Consider the following 19,759-nt stretch of genomic DNA (forward strand, 5'->3'; position numbering starts at 1 on the left):
ACTTTAAGGCTTTAAAGAGATCATAACAGCACAGAGTCACTGTAGGTCAGGACTTGCTGGCACTTAGGTAGGGGTGTGAGGCCTGGTATGGGGAATCTGGGTGGGTTGGGGCGGGGCTGATGTCCTGGTGAATTTTGCTGCTGCTGGGCAGCTGGGCAGCCTTCCCCTCCAGGGAAGCGTGGGTGACCCTGGTGTCGTGGGTCAGTGTGGGGCACACTGACCTTTGGGGTGGAGTTGACCTTGCGGTAGGCATGGGCATGACCTGGTTAGGCTCCCACTTTGTCTCCTCTGTGAGCTGCAGCCCTGCCTGATCTCTGACTGATGTCAGCTGTCAGCTCCCGTGCAGTGTCCCCGCCTCGTCCGTGGCTTCTGGCAGCTGCTGGCCGTTTGGAAACCGGTGTATGGAACACACAGGGCTCGAGTGCAGCCTTGGAAGTCCGAGTTGACATTTTAAAAATTATTGTTTTATTTTAAGATGTGTTCTATTACTCTCTCTCTCGCTCTTGCTCTAAAATAGATAAATAAGTCTTAAAAAAAAAAAAAAGGGGGCACCTGGGCGGCTTAGTAGATTGAACATCCTACCCTTGATTGTGGCTAAGGTTGTGATCTCATGGGCCGTGGGATCGAGCCCTGCGCTGGGCTCCCTGCTCAGGGGAGAGTCTGCTTGAGATTCTGTTCTGCCACTTCCACTTGCTCCATCTCTCTCTCTTTCTCTGAAATAGATAAATGAATGTTTAAAGAGATAAAATGCTTTCTGTTACACAAATGTGTTCATTGGAGAAAAAGGGAGATAACACAGTTAAGCAAAATTTATCTGTAATCCCCATGCCCGAGGATAATCCCTGTAAGCGCACAATTGTTAATTTTGGAAGGAAGAAGAAGAAGATGATGGTGATAAATGCTTGTTTCTTTCATAAACTCTATTCTCCACCTGGGCCATTAAGACACACAGCTGATTTGGGGGGAAAAAAAGGAAAGAAAGAAATTGTTTTCTCATCAGCTGGATGTGGAGAGTTCTGATGTCGCTGACCACATCCGCCATGAGGCCCGTGGTGGTGCCTTGGCCGGCGTGGGGGCACGTACCAGAAGGGGGGAGCAGGTGGGTTGCTGCAGTCAGGACTGCGAGAATGATCTTTTGTTTCCAATGTTCGGCTGTCCAGGATGATGGCCGAGGACATCAAAGACATGTCTAAACACTGTTATCTGGCCCTGTCCTTTGCCCCGAGTGTGTAAGGGGTCTCCCCACAGGGAACCCTGGAGACCAAAGCTTCCATCATGCTATTAATTCCAGGCAAGAACTGATCAATAACATTTGCATTCACCATCTCCAGTGGCCTCTCTGTTTTGTTCTGAGGAAAATTTATTTACTTTGCCGATGAAAAGACTAGAAAACATTTTCTTCACATTTGAAATGTTAGATGTGTGGCACTGCAGAAAAACTCATAAAACACAGAAAAATACAAAAAACTATAATTCCCCCACCTAGAATAAGTTCTTCTTTTTTTTTTTTTTTAAGATTTTATTTATTTATTTGATAGAGATCACAAGCAGGTAGAGAGGCAGGCAGAGAGAGAGGAGGAAACAGGCTCCCTGCTGAGCAGAGGCTCGATCCCAGGACACCGGGATCATGACCCAAGCCGAAGGTAGAGGCTTTAACCCAGGTGCCCCAGTTCTTATTTTTTTTTAAATGTACATGTATAATACACGTTTTACCCAAAATGCCATCGCATTGTATGCATGATTTTTCCGGTAGGTGTGCTAGGAACCTTGAAGGTGTCTTTACTATCAATATTCCACTACGCAAATTTTGGTATCTGTATTCTGTCATAATCCCTTTTTACATAATTACATTCCGTTATAGAATTGTTGCTTTAAAAAATTAAGATGGTATGGCTGCCTTTTTTGATTAGGAAGAGAATTCTTACTGTAGCTAAAATTGTCCGGTTGGCTAACGGGAACATGTCAGAGGTATCATTCAAGTAAATTGTTTCTTGGGGGCACAGTTGCGATTTACTGAGTTTTGTTGAGCGGCTCTAGCGTGGTTCACATCTTCATGCCAGGGAGTGGATACCGGCCAGACTTCTGCCCCTCCCCGGGCGCCTCCCTGGGAGGGAGTCCGAGCATGGGGAACCGCAGGTAGGTCCCTGGCACATTTTCCGAGACCAGCTTTTGGCTGAGAAACAAAGAAGATGAAAAGATAAAGAGAATATTGGCAAGCTACTGCTCGATTTCAGTATTAGCCTGGAGATGTGAGAAAATAGAATAATGTGGGGGAGGCCATGTCCCTCCCCCTGTTCGGTTGTCATGTGACTTGGCTGCCACGGAGAGCTCAGGCTGGAGGTCTTATCTCACAGTCTCAGATCCTGCAGGGACAGCAGCTCTACTTTGTGCTGACCGCACTGTGTTATGGTCACATGTTACCTGTGCCCCCGCCACCCCCTGGCACAGCCTGCCCAGCTCCTGGAGGGCAGGAACCAGGGCTCCCTCCTCCAGGCCCGCACTGGACCTGAGCAGGGTGCCGCAGCCTCCTGGAATTGGTCGGTGAACTTGCTCAGTGTTTCATGAAGGGACGCTGTTTCACCCCGTGCTGTTCCCTGTGGACTCTGCATTTACTCATTTATGTTCTGAGCTCTTCTGAGTAAATTGCTGCGGGGGTGGTGGGGAGCCCGGAGCAGCCCAGGGCAGCCCAGGGGGCACAGGGATGAGCCTTGGGGGGTGGGGCAGGATTCTTTCCATGAGGGGATGTGACGTGTTTTAGACATTTCACGTGAATCTCTATGTTACTGTAACCCAGTTCATTACAGAGAGAACGAGTTTTTGGATTCTATTTTGTGTTCTGCTTTTTAGGAAGATAATTTTGGGCGGTGCCCAACCGCAAACACACGGGAAGTGCCTGCTTCCTGCTAGCTCCTCCTCCTTTCATTTTCAGGAATCATATTCTTAAAGCCCACCCCCCTTTTAAAAAAGATTTTATTTATTTATTTATTTGGGAGAGAGAGCGAGACAGAGTGGAGTGCTGGGGGAGGGGCAGAGGAAGACGGACAAGCAGAGTCCGTAGGGAGCACAGAGCCTGACGCGGGGCTTGATCTCACGACCCACAGCTCGTGACCTGAGCTGAAACCGGGAGATGGACCCTGAACCGACTGAGCCACCCAGGCCCCCTGTAGGGTGCCCTTTTCATGTCTGTCTGGGCTGAACTGATTGTAATTTGGTAGAGCCTGCATTTCCTTTTAAGTGAGCAGAGCCAGTGTGAAGTGGAGCCTGGCTCAGCGCTTGAAGTTGCTCCTTTAGTCCTTTCCCTGAGTCAAGGCAATACTTACCGATATGAAGATGTTTGCTGGCCACAAACCTTGTGCCAGGAGCTGTCTGGATCGCCGCCTGTGTTACTACTGTATCCACAGAATTTCACGTAGTGAAGGACGGTTGGCGGCTGAGTAAGTGCCTGATTATCCGAACTAGCCCACGGGGGAAGTTTCACTATCTTCGTACCTTTGCATGGGAGGCGGAGAAAGCCTCACCGCCGGGATCGTGCAGCTGGTGCGCTGGCAGCGGGCGTCCACACCGGGCGTCCACACCGGGCGTCCACACCGACGCTTGTCTGCTCTCCAGCCTGCGGTTGGTGCCTCTGGGCTATTCCCCTTCCAGGGCGGGAGGGGCAAGCGTCATTCCCGGTGCGGGAAAAGCAGGAGCTCCAGCTGGTGAAAAGAAAAGATTTTCAGGGCCCCTGGGTGGCTCAGTCAGTTAAGCGTCTGCCTTTGGCTCAGGTCATCATCTCAGAGTCTTGGGGTCGAGCCCCGCATCGGGCTCCCTACTCTGTGGGAAGTCGGCTGCTCCCTCTGCCCCTCCTCTCTGCTCGTGCACACACACACACACACACACACACACTCTCTCTCTCTCTCTCAAATAAATACACAAAATTAAAAAAAAAAAAAAAAAAAGGAAAGAGAAAAGAGAAGATTTCCAGAGGATGGTTGTGAGGCCTGAGAGGTGGTACTGGCCCTGCCTCAACCCGGTGTGGATAGGGGTTTCTCATGTGCCTTGGATCATGAGGTGACCTCCCCAGTCTAGATACCCTGAACGGCTTTAAAGTTTCTGGAAGATACCATTTACTCTTTCATTGATTTCCTCAGAAACATTAGTGGTCAATTTGTTGGGGGGGGGGTGGGAAACAGAATTTAAAAAAAGGTGGTGGTGTTTTGGGTGACTTTCAGGATGAGCTGAAAACCAGTGGTAGGAGCTGCTGCTTCTCCCCAGTAGTTCCCGATGTAGCAGAAACAATCCGAGAGCCCCCTTGCAAGCCAGGAAATGTTAGCCAGCAGCCACCGCTACTTACTGTCTTCAAATTTTCTTTACATTTTGATATATTTTAATGGAATGATAATATTTCCTTTCCCGCTTTTAATTTTGATGTGATATAATTTGTACAGTAATTAATTGAAACTATTTCCACATCTTTCTGTTATATTTAATACGTTTAGAGAAAGGTACGTGTGCATCAAGACCATGATGGATAATAGAGCCCCAAAATATTGACTTTGTCCTTGAGGAACTCTGATAATAACAAATTGATAAATTGTAACAAATGATGAAGGTGGTCCGAGTTACTTATAAACAGACACTGGAAGAAAAGCAGTCATAAGGTATGCTGTAATAACTAAGTCCTTAGGGAAGACAGTGGTGCGTAGGGTTGGTGATCCTGCAGGGGTGGTGCAGGGGTGCGGGGAGACGAGTAAGTTACTCACAGTTCTACAATGAAAAAGTGACAGGCTGGCATGAAAGGTGTTACTATTTATTTTTCTTTATTTTTACATTGTATTGGCATATAGGGGACACACAGTGTTAACACTAGTTTCAGGTTGTACAACACAGTGATTCAGCAACTCTGTAATGCTGTGCTGGCCGCAAGTGTAGTGACCACCGGCCCCCATGTGATGTTATTACAACACCATGGACTGGCTTCCCCAGGCTGTACCTTTCATGACCCAGGCCGAAGGCAGAGGTTTAACTGACTGAGCCACCCCCTTGTTTTGTTTTTCAGATTCCACATAGAAGTAAAACCATATGGCATTTGTCTAACTTATTTATTTTTTTTTTACTTCTTTTAAAGATTTTATTTATTTATTGGATACAGAGAGAGAGCAAGCACAAGCAGGGGGAGAAGCCGAGGGAGAGGGAGAAGCAGGCTCCCCACTGAGCAGAGAGCCCGATGCAGGACTCAGTCCCAGAACCCTGGGATCATGACCTGAGCTGAAGGCAGAGGCTTTAACCCACTGAGCCACCCAGGCGCCCTGTCGGACTTACTTTACTTAGCATAACCCCTTCTAGGTCCGTCCACGCCGTCGTGAGCGGCAGGGTCTCACCGTTCCCCAGCCAGGCTGCCGCGGTTGCGGATTGCTGCAACCGGTCCTTTGTTCAGCGCCTGTGGTGGGTCGGGCACTGGGACAGGCTGGTGAGCCAAACACACATGGGCCCCGTGTGTGGGGGGGTTCAGGGAGTGGGCGAGAGAGACAATCTAAGAAGCTCTGCATGGACGAGGGGGAATGCACTCATATGGGTAGAAAGTTCCAGGAGAGCAGAGAGCAAAAAACCCAGTCTAGACTAGGATGAGTTTGCAGAGGGTTGGCGGTAACTGTGAGGCTGTGGGGCGGTCTGTCGTGACCCAGGAAACTGAGCGTCCAAGGCTGACGTGGCAGGTGTCTGCAGGAGGGCGGATGCCAGGAAGGCAGAGGGTGCAGCCAGGGGCCGGCCCGAGTGGACTTTTCAGGGTTTGTTAAAGATGAGAGACTTTAACTTCAAAGCAGTGGGAAGCAGCTGCTGCCCCTGAGGGTGGGGTGCGAGTGGGGTGCAGGGGTCAGTTAGTGGGCTGTCCCCCAACCCTGTGTGCTTCCCAAGCTGCCTCTGAAAACCTGATGCCTCTGTGAAGCTTCCTGCTAGGACGCGGAATGCCCAGGCAGTTGTAGCTGAAGGGGTTGGCGGGCCCAGCCTCTGGCTTTTGAAGCTGGTTGGCAGGTGGCCTTCCTGGGTCCCTCCAGTTGGGATTCAGCCGCATGGATTGGGGGCAGTTGTGAGCTGTTTCAGGCCATAGCCACGACTGGTATCTCCTGCATGCCTTACCTCTACAGACTCCTAGTATTGCAAGAATTTGAGGCACCAGGGACCGTTAATGGGGTGACCTCCCTTCTCTTGCTTATCTGCACAATCCCTGTTTGAAAGCCTGGCAGAGTCCTAGTCTTATAAGAGAGCTTCCCTGTGCTTGCAGATTTCTCTGATGTCTTCTTTCTCCTCCGTTTGAAGCTTACTGTTCACACTACAGAACTGAGGGGAAATTACTTGGAGAAACCCTGGCACAGGCAAGCCCTGAGTCCTTGATGGCAGAGTAGGAAGGGTCTGGTATGCACTCTGTGACTCTGCACACGGTTGTGCACATCTGGAGAGATGCCAACTCCTGCTTCTTCCTTTGCTTTCCTGAACTCAAGGGCTCCCGACTCTAGCATCTTTGATGAGTCGAGGAACCAAACCAGAAGGTCTGACATTCATCGATGCTGAAACTAAATTCAGAATTAAAAAAAAAAAAAAAGATTATATTTATTTATTTTAGAGGGGAAGCGCGAGAGCACGAGTATGAGCACGGGTAGGGCAGAGGGAGAGGAGAGAGAATCCTTACGCAGATTCCCAGTTGAGTGTGGAGCCCCATGTGGGGCTCGATCCCCCAACCCCAAGATCATGACCTGAACTGAGACAAAGAGTTGGAGGCTTAACCCACTGCGCCACCTAAGCACCCCCTAAATTCAGACTTTCTGACTCTCTATCCAGTTTGCCATCGCCTCGGGCAAGAGAGAATGCCCCTTCCCTCCCTGCTTCTTCCCTCTGTTGTGTGAGGAGTGGGGGTTGGGGAGGGGGGGCTTCTGTGCAGTAACCGAGAAAGGGCGGGCTGGGATTCTGTGAGATTCCTTGAGTTACGGGGGCTTGATGTTTGGGTGCACACATCTGCTCAGGACGGTCACATGGGTGCGTAGTTGGAAGACGTCTGCCTGTGTCCTCACCTTTGGGATCCCTTGGTAGATTAAATTTATTGAATCCTGAAAAGGTCAAGCAGGAGAGGTGCGTGTGCTCACACACAACGGCCCCACTGCCTCCACGAGCCTGGGTTGCGCACGGGGCATAGAAAGTAAATAAAACTTTTCCCTTGTGGATGCAAACATGTACGATGTGCATCACATACATATAAGAAAATATTTTCTGAAAATGGAAGCTGAGTGTGTGTGCTGTGGATTTTCTTGCCTATTTGATTCCTTAGTTTGGCAGGGCTGGGACTCTGGGGTTCGGCAGGACTCAGTCACCCACTTCCGGGCTCCTTTGTGGGGGGAGGGAATGGCATCACTTGGCAGATGAAGGATGAGCCTGGGAGATGGGGGTCCCGCTGAGCGATCCCATTCTCTGTGCCCTCGCAGGAGCATTTCCCAGCACAGTGCATCAGCTGGTACTTGAGTGTAGACAGTGTAGACAGCGGGGCTTCCCATCGTGGAGAAGCATGGTTTGAGATGGGGGCTGGACACGTAAGCAGGTGGTTAACTCACAGCTGAGCAGAGCAGAGAGACTGCACAGAAGCTTTCTCTGGCGCAGAGCCTGTGCTGATGGCCCGCGGGCACCAGGCACAGTCAGTCGTCCAGGGAAGGTAACCGCTCAGGCCAGAAATCAAAGCTTCTCTTCTCGTGATCGGTGTCCCTGGCAGTCCTTTCTGCCCATCCTCACTGGATCAGTGTGTCTTGTTAATTGGATGATGGGAAACCCATTGAGGCAAATGGAGAACATTGAGGGTCTAGCTGGTGTGTTTATTATTTTTTTCAAGACCGGATGCCTTTGCAAGTGGCTAGGAATGGGGGTGGCTTTCTCCAAAGGAGATCTAGCTTTCCTCTTCTCTCCTTCCTTCATTTGTTAAAAGTTTGTCATGCTTAAGTGTTGGGACATAGGCCGGGCAGGAAAGAAGAGAATAAGGCCTGGGCTTGCAGGTTGGCTGGTGGTAGAAGGCAGGAAGGTGCCCTGAAGGTGTTCTGGGGATGCAGGAATGTTGAGGAACGCCTTTGGCTGGAAATGTCACGGAGGAGGGTCGTCTTGAGTTCTAGCACTTTGAAGGGACGTGGCAGGAGGTATGTGAAGAAGAGAGGACTTTCCCTCTGGAATGGAAGGAACTGTAGGAGCACAAATTTGGAAGTCAGATATCTTTTCTAAAATTGCATTTTTTTAAGGATCTCCAGTTTAGCATTATGGCATGGATAATGATGGAGTCCTCTGGGGCCTCGTTTCTATTTTTCCGTACAAATGAGGCGGGTAGACTTGGTGATTGTGAAGGTGTCAGCTGAGGGCAGCTTCTGGAGCTCAGACGGGCAGATGGACACATCTGGTTCTTGCTGGGCCCCAGGCAGAGCACTGAGCTCTTTACACCGACTGCTTCTGCTGCCAGCCAAAAACCAACACCCGGCCTTGCCTCGTCCTGTTTTGTGGACAAGGTCGGGGAAGCCTGAGGAAGTCACAAAACTGGCTCATGAGTAGGGGGTGTGTGTAGCCAGGCCTTGCCAGACATCCCACGGGTGGGGGGGGGGCGGGTCATCCCCAACGCTCCAGACCCACGGCGGGTTTATAACTTAACACCTTGGTTTTCAGAACTTTCGGGATCAGAGCTTCACCTACAGTAGCGGTCCTTGTAAATACAAAGTATTTATATCACCTTATGAGTTACGTGAATTAAATATGGTGATTTTGATACAGAATTACAAAATAGTGAATAACTCATCTAACCAAGGCGTTAAAACAATATGTACTAGTTTTGCTCAGCGGGTAATAAGACAAGCACGGACATTTCCTCACGCTGAGCTGGTAGCACTAGCAAGGACAAGACAGTGAAAATACTAACAGCAGCAGTGTGGCTCTCCAGGGACTGTCTACCCTGTCTAGCCACTAGGTCAGATGCTTTATGTTTGATATCAAGAAACAGTAAAAGTGAGCCTGTGTCGTTTTACTTTTTAGTTTGTGACTATTTCAGAGAAGTTGTCCAGAACTTGCTTTTCTGTGCGATGGGCATGATTATTACTGACACGGGAGTCCCAGAGGCATGGGGCTCCCACCAGGACAGGCACAGCCACCTGCTTCTCCGAGTCCCTCCTTCCCTTTGCGGGTCTGGTGGTCCACACCAAGCTTGTCCTTCCGCCCCTGCTCTAGGCTGGGGTCCTGAGATCAGCTGCTACCTTGCTGGCCTTGGAGTGGATGAGAAAAAGGCTATTTCGTGCTTTCCTGAGTTATTCTAAGTCAGGATCCTGGTCTTTCCTCAATTCTTTCCTTTAATTCATCTAATCCTGGGTTGTGTTCCTTTGCAATAACGTATTAAAGAAATGGTCCCAGGAGGGAATCATAGCCTGGAAATCCCAAAACCACATGGTACATAGAATTGTTTTCAGAGGCTCCTAGACAGTCTCTAGCTCACTTCTCCAGTGGTGGAGTCTGCTCTCTCCTTAGAGAGAGAATGAGCGGCTCTTCCAAGTCTGTGCCCACCATGATCCAAATCCTACCTGCCAGGCTATTCTTCTTGTCTGCTTTCCAACCCCAGATCTTCCTTCTCCAGAGATCCTTAGCAGTTGGAATTTCTAATTCTCTCAAGAAAAAAACCCTAGTGCTTACAACGAGGGCTGGCCTTGCCCTCCAGCCGCACGCATGTGGGACTCAGGAGGACGACACTGGAAGACTTCCCAGAGTTCATTTTCCAGGGAGTAGCCGCACCCCCACGGGCTCTGTAGCAGCACAGGCGTTCCGAGTGTGGCCTCCCCTCTGTCCTTTGTGTAGGCCGGGGAAGGTTTGTTTCCCATCCTTCCTGACGTCTTTGGATCGCCTCTCCTGCTTTTAGGAACAAGAACACACACAATCCTTCCAGGAACAAACAGTCATTTTCTAGGACAGTGTAGTCTTAACCTATATTTAGAATGAAACAAAATAAAAGGAAACATTCTTTTGAAGCCAATATAAACCGTAGGGGTTTGGCTTCAACCTTGCTGAAGATGCTGTTTTTTCTAGATCCACACCATATGCTGCCATTGTCCGAGCAGAGTCCCGAGGACCGCTGCCTGCCCAGAGTGCCCTCTCTAGGGTCTTCTGGAGCACACACAACCTGAAAGCAGAGTCCAGACTCCTTTCCTCACCACTGGCTTGCCAGAAATTACCATCTCCCACCCCACTCCCCACTGAGTCCCGACCTTCTAGGGCCAAATTTGCTTTTTCCCTTTTTTCAGTCTTTTGTTGTGGAAAACTTTAAATATACATGAAAGATAGAAGATTATAATGAGCCTCCAGATAGGCATTGCCCATCCTGAGAAATTAGCAATGCATGGAAATCCTGTTTTATCTATCCCATCTCTCCACATACAGTTTTTTTCCTCTGCTGGATTATTTTATTTTATTTATTATTTTGGAAATATATATTTTTTTCTTTTTTAATAACCTTTTCTTAAAGAGGTTTATTTATTGGGGCACCTGGGTGGCTCAGCCGGGTAGGCATCTGCCTTCAGCTTGGGTCATGATCTTTGTGTCCTGGGATTGGGCCCGACGTCGTGGTCTCTGCTCAGCAGGGGGCCTGCTTCTCCTCTCCCTCTGCCTGCCCCCGTCTGTGGCTCTGCCTCCTTGTGCTCTCGATCATATAAATAGAGTCTTTAAAAAAAAAAAGGAGTGACATTTATTTATTTGTTTTGAGAGATCATGAGTGTACATGAGTTGGCGAGGGCAGAGGGGGACGGGGCAGATAGAATCCCAAGCAGACTCCCTGCTGAGTGTGGAGCCCAACATGGGGCACGAACTCAGGACCCTGAGATCATGGTCTGAGCAGAAATCAAGAGTTGGACACTTAACCGATGGAGCCACCCTGGTGCCCCCAGATTTTATTTTCTTTAAGTACTCTCTACGCCCAGCATGGGGCTTGAACTCACAACCCCAAGATCAAGAGTCGCCTGCTGCCCACACTGAGCCAGCCAGGTGCCTCACTGCTGGGTGATTTTAAAGCAAATCCCAGATACATTCAGAAATACTTCTGTGGTGGTGCAGCCTATGGAGTGGAGTCAGTGGCATTATAGTAGTGTTGTATAGGGACAGACGGCGGCCGCACTTGTGAGTATTGTGTGCCGTATCAACTGTTGAGTCAGCTTTTACACCTGAAGCTAAGGTCACATCGTGTGTTAACTATACTTCAATTAAAAAAAAAACCAAAGGGGTGCCTGGGTGGCTCAGTGGGTTAAGCCGCTACCTTCAGCTCAGGTCATGATCTCAGGGTCCTGGGATCGAGTCCTGCATCGGGCTCTCTGCTCAGTGGAGAGCCTGCTTCCCTTCCTCTCTCTCTGCCTGCCTCTCTGCCCACTTGTGATCTCTCTCTGTCAAATAAATAAATAAAATCTTAAAAAAAAAAAAAAAAAAAAACCAAAGTACTTCTGTGGGTATCTCTAAAGATATTCTCTTTAAAGAAGCCAGTGCATCTAAATAAAAAAATAACAGTAATTCCTTATAATCCGACTTATCCAGTGAGCATTCCGTTTCCCCGACGTATCGTTAATATGTTTTCGCGGTTGGTTTGTTTGTTGGAATCAGGATCCAAACGAGGTCTGTATGTTACATTTTTATTGATAACTCTCTTAGGGGCCTTTTGATTTATAGTAGTTCCTCCCCCCACCCCCCTTGCCATTTATTTGTTGAGAACACCAGGTCACTGGTCTCTTGCAACTCCCTACTTTCTGGATTCTCCTGATGGCGTCAGTGGGCCGTTGTTGAATATGTACCTTCCCCCTGTATAGTCAGTAAATTGTAGCTTGATGTAGAGGCTGAAGGTCAGATTCAGGTTCAGTATTTGGCCAGACACATCCGAGTGATTCTTTGTACCTTATATTGTGTCACGGCGGGAGGCTTGTATCTGGTTGTCCCCTCTGTGGTGTTGGGATCAGCCAGTGGGTTCAGGGATCGTGAGCCTGATCTTTCCATGTAAAAATTCCCCACAGTCTTTCAGCTTTGGATGCAGCCACAGCTAATGGTCCCTGCCAACATCCTGATTTCATGAGGGCCTGATACCTTGATTCATAATTTCTTCTTCATGTATTTGCTGGAATCTTACGGAGGACGTTCCCTCATAAGTCTTTGGCTACTCTAAAATAAAATACTTTAAGATACTCTAAAATTCCATGGGAAAGGCAGGGGAAAGGCTTGGCTCTTTGTCCATCAGGTTTCAGATTAATGGGTCATTAATCCCTAGCATCCTTCAAAGCTGGCCGAGAAGTGTTGTTGTATTTTTATAAATGTGTGGACGGTTGGCATATTCACAGTGCTCAGTCAAGTGAAGGCATTGCTGTTTTGGGCACTCCTTTTGCCCACCTCTGTCCAGTGGATGGACCGCTTTCCATCGGCTCCCGGAGGCCGGGCTTGGAGAGGCCCAGGCCCGGCGTGTGGGGCTCATTCCCTCCCACAGTCTCTTTGAGGACGAAGCTTTTCCCTGTGAATGGCCTTGGGGAACCAGATTATGAAGAAGGGGCAGCCGCAGGTCACTCTCTGTTTAAAAGATCAAACAATTCTTTGATCTTTTAAAAGTTTTGGGAAGGGCACCAGGACTAAATTTCTATGAATCAGAATTGAATTTTTGTATTTTCTGTATTTGTTCTTCCCACATGTTTTTCTTCCTGAAGTGGCTGACCGCGCCCTGCTTTGTGCCACCTTGACAAATAGTGTTCTGGCTGCATTAAGAGGCCTCGAGGCCACACTCCCTTTTTTCGGGGTGCCCTGTCAACCACTGACTTCTGGAGAAGGACTCATTTCTTAGAATCATCATCATTTAATTTAGTAGAACTTGAAGAAAGGAATTATAATTTTTATGGAGCTGAAGTAGAAAATCAAAGAGGCAACTCTTTTCCTATAAATAAAAATTAATTCACTCAACAAGTATTTATTGAGTACTTACTATGTGCTATGTCCTGAGTGTTTGGTCACGCACTAGGAAGATGTGACCCCTGCAGGATTTCCTTGAAAACATTTGGGCAAGGGGAGAGGTGCATGTTTTGCTAAGGCTTGAGAAGAAAATGAATCTTGAGCTTGGAGGGCGGTGGGTTGAGGAGCCCCTCCAGTTTTGGTGGAAGGCACAGTGAGCTTGTCCCCGCTGGGATGGAGCAAGCTGATTGGACAGACCTCTTACCTCAAAAGGTGATCAGAAACAAACAAACAGACAAAAAACAAACCTCATAAGTGGGTTTAGCCTCTGCCTTCGGCTCAGGTCATGATTCTCGGGTCCTGGGATGGAGCCCAGCCAGCATTGGGAAAAATCTCTGCTCAGTGGGGAGCCTGCTTCCTCCCCCCTCTCCCTGCCTCTCTGTCTACTTGTGATCTCTGTCAAATTAATAAATAAAATCTTAAAAAACAACAACAACAGGTGCTGGATGACCCAGCACTGGATCTGAAGTATCCTCTCAAGAAAACAATGAAAGAAATGACTCTTCCCAGCAACTCAGGAGACATTTTACGCAGCCTCGCTAGTTTTATGTTTGACTTAAGTGAGTACGATGTAAGATTTATAGACAAAGATGATCAGGTCAAAGTGACCCTCCCTCTGTGGCTGGAGCAGCTCCAGGGAAGGATCCTTCGGTGAAGGAGCCGAGGGAGGGGTTATGTGGGAAGATGATTATGGATTCTTCCTCGCGCCGTCTGCCTGGGACAGGAGAGTTCGATAAAGCCAGATTCTCGGTTCCAGAGCTGAAGAGAACGTTTTAAAACAGGAGGCCTTATTGGGTCTGGTTGTTTTCCTGTTTGTTATTCATATATGGGACCATAAGTAGGCAGGGCTTGGTTCCAGGAACCTCTGCAGATTAATCAAATCTACTCTCTTTGTTCCCAAGGAAGGACATTGCTTCATCTGTTCTGGGGGCGGGGCGTCTGCGGGGGGGCCCATAGCTCATCTCCTGACAGAGAGACGCGGGTGTCTTTACCTTAGTCCCAGTGCGGGAAGAGTGAGGCCCCACCGTGGGATTCTAATCTGAGAACCGAAAGACGGGTTTCTCAGGGAAGGAAGTCTTACACATCTTGGCTGTTGTAATTAATTTATCCAGGAACGACATTGAAGATCTCTGCCATCATTAGACTTCCTGAATCTCTAGCACAGTCCTGGGCTCTTAGGGAACCTCTTAGTTACCCTTCAAGGCCTACATCCTTTAGGAGGTCTTCTCTAATCTTCTTAACCCATAGAATTTTCTCTCTTTTCCGAACTTCTGTAGGCTTAGGTTGGAATTCTATTCTGACTTGTCAGAAACCTAACACGATCGTCCCATTTCCCGATCAGTCTGGTTCCTTGAGAGTCCTCAGTCTTGATCTCAGAAAGCAAGAACATCCACCCATCCATCCATGTGCCCTACACCTACCCAGCCTTTCATCCCTTACCCACCCGTCCACCCGTCCACACCCCCTCCGCCCGGCCGTCCAGTGCTCAGTCTTGTTTTCAGCGTTCTCTGAGTAACAGGCCGTGTGCTGGACATTATGGCCAGTGCTGAGGTACCAGAGCTGGAGTCAGAGGCAGACGGTGCTCCCAGAGAGCTCAGCGTCTGGACGTGGTAAGCGGAAGTGTGGTAGGTACAAAAAAAAAGATGATTGGATGCAGACAATGATATCCCGATGCCTGGGACTCTACAGGAAGATATCAGGTTGTTTCTTTATCGTAAATGGTGCAGATATGAACGAGGCAGCTGCTCTCCACCCTGTTTCCCCTGTGTCTTGGCCTCTGGGAGGTTTCTGCAGGCCCCATCTGGCTCCTCCTCCTGCGGGAAGCCCTCCGGAGGCGCCTGGACAGGGAGGGAGGGAAGGGGGCGCTGACCTGGCAGTTTCAAGGTGGTCACTTTGCCAGCGCCTCCTGCGTCTCCCCGAGAGGAATGCTGCCTAGGAGGACAGAACAACAGATGGTCTCTGGGCAGAGCGATCAGTCATCGGCCCCTCCCCTGGGAACGGGAGGTGACAGCACATTTCTCTGAGAACAGAGGCCAAATTGCTGACGTTAGTCTTGATTCAGCCTGCGAGCGTTCTGTGAAGCACTCCAGACTCCTGGGGCCAATGGACGTTCGTTCCCCTCCTCCGGCCTTTGTGATCAAGGGCCTCGGGCCAAGGTGCTCTGGGAGGCTGATTGGGTTGCGCAGGACAGCCGGTCGGGCAGGCTTCGGAACACCATCCCAAAGAAATCTCTGTAGGGCTCAGCGTTCCCGTGTTTCCAAACTGTCCTGGCAAATGTGCCACCTGGGCATTCAAAGTGGAAAAGTGGAGATGGCCCGTCTTGCCAGACATAATGGGTCTCACACGAGTGACAGGAGCAGGGCTCCCACCGGATCTTCAGCCTGGCGGGGGGGGGGGGGAGTCCCACGCCCGCTGGGGGGCTCCCCAGATGCATCTCCTCCAGAATGCACGCCCATCTTCGGTCTCCCCAGCTTCTCCTGCAGGCTTGGATTCTAGCCGCCTGAACTTGGGCGTCCTTTCTTGTGTCCACAGTCAGGTGATCGCTGGGAGCCGTAGCTTCCCTCGGCAGCCGCTGGGGGGGTGTCGGGGAGGGGAGGGCGTGTGTTCTCGCCTTTCACTGTCCGTGACTGCTCCTCCCAGGGCGGCTGGAACGGGGTCCTGACAGGTCCCCACGGTCGGACACACTCCTACCACGGCAGCCTCCTGCGCCTTCCAAAACACAACTCGGGCCGTGCCACGAGGCTTCGAGCCCTGCTGTGCCTTCCCCTGGGGCTCATCTCTCTTTCCCCTCGTTCAAGCTCCAGTAGGTGGACGAGTTGGACGGAGACGACAGCCTCACCCCAGATCTGCTGAGGACTGTGGTTACTGACTAGCCCAACGGCGTAATTAATACTCCCTGCTCCCTGCAGCCCCAGGCTAGATCTTGGGGGGTCCATCCAAGGGAGAGTTTCACCCTGATGTTACCTAGGAAGCTGGAAAAAAGGGACAGAGTTGCCAGTGCTAATGGGCTTTTTCTGGATAGTTCTGCCTGTTGGAGGGAAGAGCCGTGGCTGCCGTCCCCCGGGTAGTGTGGTGAGGGCTCGGAGGCTGGGAGCCCTGCCCTGGGAAGCCCTTCCACCTGGAACTCTAGGAACAGAGCACAGGGGTTTTCTGGACGTGGCCTGCTAACTCAAGCCAAACTCCTTAGTCATCTGGCTCTGCTTATTTTTCCAATTTCCTTCTCTGCCGATGTGTCTGGGAGGTTCTCTGGTGTGTGCCGTGGCCCCGGGTTACCCGGATGAGCCAGGCTGTGGATGTGGGCATGGGTTTGCGTCCTGCAGTGCCCACCTCCATGCCAGGCTCGCCCCCTTCCTCCCTGCTCCCCTGGCCTACCGTACTTCGCCTTCCCGTGGCACCTGTCTCTTTCTCTTCCGGAGGTGAGGCTGGGTTCTCTCTCCGCCTAAAGGTGCTGCTCCTGCCTTGCCCTGTCTGGCTCGCCTCCCTAAGCCAGGCGCGGGCTCGTTGAGGCCACCTGCTTGACCGCCTCTTTCCCCACTGAGCTGGGGGCCTTTCCCCTAGAGTGTTACTCACTATTGCGCTGGATTTAGTGTGTCTTCCACTAGAGCTGAGGTTCTTTAAGCCAAGATAACATGCCTCTTGCAGTGCTTGATACAGAGACGGCCCCACGCAAACTTTTTGAATAAATGAATGGATCATGTATCCGTTGGGCTCAGGATTTGAAATGAGAGAAGGGCTTGATTGGAAGCGGGATTGAGGTTAGCCGTTAGGAATAGGTGGCTAGATATGGCGTGTGGGAGCCAGAAGGATTAGGAAGAAGGCCTCGCAAAGGTGTGTTCACTGATTGGAAGGGAAGGAACCCACGGGGGTGGGGGGCGTCAGGGTGCTGCAGTTCAGCCTTCCAGACCTCTCTAACTCTTGTTGCTATCCCTGCTCAATGAATTTCATAGCGCCTGCTCTGTTCCTCCTGTTTCAGCGTGCAAGAATTTGTCTGGGCTTGTGTCCCGCCCCCCCCCCCATGTGCTCATCTTGTTTCCTAGGCAGCTCATGAGTATGTGGTCTCTACGCAGTACCGTGACCGAGTACCTTTCCCTCCCTGGACAGTTGCCCCTGACAGGTGTGCCCGCCAGCCCCCATGATATAGAAACATGGGCTACCGCAGTCCCTGGAGGCCACCTCCTCATTCTAGAGCCATCAGAGGGCAGCATGGTGGATCGTGACTGCCTCCAGTGGAATTTTGAACAGTGTTTGCTGAGCGCGGTTCAGTGCCGAGCTCCCGGTCAGGCACCAGACGTGGAAGTGGGCTGAGGAATAGCATCTTCTCTCTGTTCGCCCGTTGCCTGGCAAGTCAGCCGCAGGGGCTCGATGGAGGTACCTCTGAGTGCCCTAGGACACTGCGTATTCTAATTTTGCCTCATTTGGTCAAGAAATAGAGATTCCCCGAAGTCACTGCAAATGAAGGAGCTTGCTGGGAGGGGCAGGGGGGGTGCGTGTGACTGGGTCAGCGGTGGTCACCGGCCGGCTGTGCCCAGGCTGAGACCGAGCGTGTCTGGGTTAAGGCTGTCCTGGGTCCTTGGTGTGGGAGCTTGTGGGACTTGGTCCTCTGCTCTGTCACCACTCTGACCTGGCAGCAAACCGTGTCCCTGCTTTTTCCTGGTCTCCTCCCCTCTGCATCCTTGGGTTCGGCATCCCAACAGAGGGATTTGGTGCAGGTTCTCATTTTGAGTCATTGCATCCAAGGGCCTTCTCCCCACTCTGCAGGGAGTGCACCATCTCTTGTTTGAAAGGGGGAACCCTGTAACAGAAGGCAGGGCAGGGAAACTCCTCTTTCTGGAGGGAGCCTGGAAAGGTCCTCTTGGGGAAGATAAGGCTTAAGTCCTTGCTGCAGACTGAATGTTGGTGTGTCGCCCCATGAAATTCGTATTTTGAAACCCACCCCTCGGTGTGATGGTGACTGGGAGGTGGGTTCCTCGGGAGGTACTAAGGGCATGAGGATAGAGCCCTATAAATGGGATGTATGCCCTTATAAAGGAGACCCTGGGGAGGTCCCACGTCCCTTGTGCCAGACAGAAGGTGGCCGTCTGCAAAACTGGAAGGTGGTCCTCATCAGAGGCCAGCCACACTGGCACCTGATCTCGGACTTGCAGCCTTCAGAACTCAGAGAAATAAATTTGTTGTTACAAGCCACACTGTCTATGGTGTTTTGTTAAAGGAGCCTGAATGAACTAAGATGGTTGAGTAGTGGACTAAGATGTGTTGCATTGGTTTCCTTGGGCTACCATCACCGGGTTCCATACACTGAGTGGCTTACACCACAGAAATGCATTCTTTCCCACTTCTGGAGCCTCAGCGTCCAAGGTCAAAGTGGCAGCAGGACGTGCTGTCTCTGACACGCTAGAGAAGGATCTGTTCCAGGCCCTTCTCCCGGCTTCCAGCGGGTTGTTGGCTCACGATAGCGTTGCTCCCCTGTTTACATGGTGTTCTCCCATGGATGTGTCTGTGTTTAAGTCCCCACCCCCATAAGCACACCAGTCATACTAGATTCAGAGCCCAATCTACTCCAGTATGATCTCAACTACCTATGTCAGCAATGACTGTATTTCCAAATAAAGGGAGTATTCAGAGCTGCTAGGAGTTAGGATTTTAACCAATGAGTTTTGGGGGGCACATATTTAACCCATAACAGTTATGTTCTTGACTTGAAAGGTACTTGGACAGGCAGTGACGTGGGAGGTGGGGGGACACGGGCAGAAGCACAGGGCGGGGGCGGCTTCTATTTCTGCCAAGGCGGTACACACCTTACGTCTGATCTGTGGCTCACGTCACCCTGCTGAGAAGTTAGTTCTTGGGACAGACTTGGGCACTGTAATTACGTATATTGCTTCAGGTCCATGGGACCTCAACCTGCCTCCCCAGCTGACTTAAGGACCTCCCCAAATGATTTCCTCCCCTTTTCATATCGGGGCAGCCCAAAGGTCATTGAAATCATGGTAACTGGGTGACCCATTCACTGGTAGGAGACACTTGGCTTCGGCTTAGATTTTGTGTTGACATCTCAGTTCTGAATAGAGTCACATCCGTCTTAACCAAACCAGAAGGATATATGGTCCAATGCCCATTTTCCTGGGAGCAGATTTCTTAGGAGTGATGTCAGCATGATTGGGGGAATTTGCCTGTATGGATAGTAAGGAAGTCAGTGCAGCTCTTCACTTGTCCCAGCCCACCCCATGCCCTCAGAGTGGACAGCAGGTGGCTCTGGGGGACAGCCTTCTGTGCCTGGTGTGTTCTCTTCCTAGCCTTCCTGGCTCCTGTGGCCACACCTTCCTGCTGTCCTTGTTGGTCTGGTGAACGGACACTCACCTTCCAGCTCGCTCTCTGGTGCTTCCTCAGGACACTCTGCCTTGTTTGTGGGGCTCGACTTGGGGCTCAGGCACTCCTGGTTCTAGTGTCCATTGAACTCTTGGGGGCGCCTGGTAGACTTCAGAATCTTGGTTCCTCTCCTGTAAAATAATCCCCCCTGGTCCACTTTTCTCAGGTGGTGAGGAAGTATGGAGATAACAAGTGGAAGTCACCATCCTTGCTTAATAAACGTGTTCGTGGTTGGGGCACTTGGGTGGCTCAGTCGGTTAAGCCTCCGACTCTTGATTTTGGCTCAGGTCTTGATCTTGGGGTTGTGAGATTGAGTTGGCTCTGTGCTGGGTGTGGAGCCCGCTTGGGATTCTCTCTCTCCTCCCTCTGCCCGTTCCGTCTCCCCTCAACCCCC

General features: G+C 50.6%; 1 protein-coding gene and 1 long non-coding RNA gene across 7 annotated transcripts in view; one reads left to right on the plus strand and one right to left on the minus strand.

Moving 5' to 3' along the window:
- GREB1 (growth regulating estrogen receptor binding 1) overlaps positions 1–19,759 on the plus strand; it is a 133,912-nt gene that overhangs the window by 12,950 nt on the left and 101,203 nt on the right. The window lies entirely within an intron of this gene.
- On the minus strand, positions 1,337–5,619 carry LOC309870674. Its single transcript, XR_014314735.1, has 3 exons — positions 5,302–5,619; positions 3,321–3,695; positions 1,337–2,173 (listed from the first exon to the last, which is right to left on the minus strand). It is a non-coding gene; the product is annotated as an uncharacterized lncRNA (long non-coding RNA).

This window comes from Mustela nivalis, assembly GCF_964662115.1.
Source record: "Mustela nivalis genome assembly, chromosome: 8".
NCBI classification, from domain to species: Eukaryota; Metazoa; Chordata; class Mammalia; order Carnivora; family Mustelidae; genus Mustela; species Mustela nivalis.